Source organism: Elephantulus edwardii, unplaced genomic scaffold (assembly GCF_000299155.1).
Source record: "Elephantulus edwardii isolate Elephantulus edwardi_28Jun2011 unplaced genomic scaffold, EleEdw1.0 scaffold00476, whole genome shotgun sequence".
Taxonomy (NCBI): Eukaryota; Metazoa; Chordata; class Mammalia; order Macroscelidea; family Macroscelididae; genus Elephantulus; species Elephantulus edwardii.
This window is the reverse complement of record NW_006400226.1, coordinates 754,430-756,583: the sequence shown is the minus strand read 5'-3', so window position 1 is coordinate 756,583 and position 2,154 is coordinate 754,430.

Below are 2,154 nucleotides of genomic sequence, written 5' to 3'. Positions count from 1 at the left end.
AAACATATTGTGATGGGAAAGGCTGATGTTAGGGACCTCTCCAGGGTACTGAAGAGCAATGGTGTCACTCTGGAGACTGAGGTGTGTCTGATACAGGCTATGGTCTTTGCAATCACTTGTTATGCATCAGAGAGTTGGACAGTGACTAAGGAGGCTAGAAGGAGAATTGATGCCTTTGGGTTGTGGAGCTGGAGAAGGGTATTGAATGTACCATGGACTGTCAAGTGAACAAACAGATTCATCCTGGAGAGGATTAAATCAGGCTGCTTCTTGGAGGCAAGGATTCTGGGGCTTTGTCTGACATATTTTGGACATGTTGTACGGAGGGAGAGGTCTTTGGAGAGGGACATCATGCTTGGGAAGGTGGAGGGGCAGCGCAGGAGGAAAAGACCCTCTATGAGGTGAACTGATTCAGTGACTGGGGAAATCGGGATGGGTGTGTCAGAGGCAGTTCAATTGGCACAGGATAGAGCAGGGCTTAGGGCTGTTGTACATAGGATCGCTATGAGTTGCAAGCGACTCGACAGCACATAAGAACAACATTCACTAAGCAAACCCAAAACAAAATCACATGGATAATGCTGGCCATATATTGCCTTTCTGATATTTCCTTGGGAATCTGCAAGAGCCTCACCTTCCTCTTCCCCCAATAAGACCATTTAAGTGTATGTTAAACAACTATAGAATACTAAATTTAAAAAAAATTGTCCAAAAAAAAAGAGAGAGAGAGAGAGATTTCCCAGCTACTGCAGACCTGCTAGCAAATTTTAACTGACGGCTAGTGCATAGTTCCCTACTAACTAGAATATCGTTGTTGTTGTTTTTAGGTACCTTCTGTTGCAACTCACAGTGACTCTATGGATAATAGTTCTAAATTATGTCCTAAACTGAGCCAGTATTACTGTCTCCAATACATTTGTCACTATTACCCCATTCACTGAGTCAGTCCATCTCATCCAGGGTCTTCCTCTTCTGTGGTATCCCTTCACCTTTTCAGGCATGATACCTTTAAAATCCTTGCCTCCAGAGAGCAACTTGGTGTCATCCTTTCCCGGACAGACCTGTTTGTTCTCTTGGCAGCCCATGGTATGTTCAATACTCTTCTCCAGCACCACAACTCTAAGGTATAAATTCTTCTATCATTCTTATTCTTTTTCCAGCTCTTTGATGTATAGCAAGTAGTTGGAAAAACCATGGCTTGAATCAGGCATACCTTTGTCTTCTGACTGACACTATTGCCCTTCAGCACTCTAGAAATATCCTTGATAGCAGATTTTGCTAATCCAATTCATCTTTTTGTTTCCTGGCTGCTGGTGCTAAGAGTGTTGATTATGGAACTGAGCAAGCTATATTTGTTAACAATCTCAATCTCTTCTCCATCTATCACAGTGCTGCCAAAGTCATCTCCTCTCCTCTCCTCTCCTCTCCTCTCATTGGTCCCAATGGTGGTAATCTTTGTTTCCTTAAGGTTGAGCTTCAACAGATGCTCAGATCCTCTTCAATTTTGGCAAGCAAGATTGTATCATCTTCATAAAGTAAGTTGTTGATGAATCTTTCTCTAGATCTGATGCCACATTCTTCCTTATAGAGTCCAGCCTCCTGAATGATATGTTCTGCAAGTAGGTTGAAAAGGTGTGAAAACAGGATGCATCCCTGATGTATTCCTTTCTTGGTTTTTGAACCATGTGGCATTTCCGTGCTCTGTTCTGAGGACTTGGACCAACTACAGGTTTCGTATGAAGACCATAAGTTGTTCTGAGATTCCCCTTCTTTTCAAGCCACAATTTGTTATGATCTACACAGTGAAATGCCTTTGTGCAGTTAATGAAACATAGATACGTTTAATTGTTTCGGCTCTTGTGTCAGTTTCTTTTATTGAAAGTATCCTTTGACCTCTACTTTATTAAACATTTTCTTTTTCTAACACTGTGATTGTTGTTAAAAGATGGTACATCCAATGACAGTGACATAGATCAATGGAATAGAATTGAGAACCCAGAAATCAGCCCATCTATTTATGGTCAACTGATTTTTGACAAGGAGATAAAAACAGTTAGGTGGGAAAATGACAGCCTTTTTAACAAATGGTGTTGGCAAAATTGGAAATCTATCTGCAGAAGAATTAAACAAGATCCCCACCTCACTCCATATACA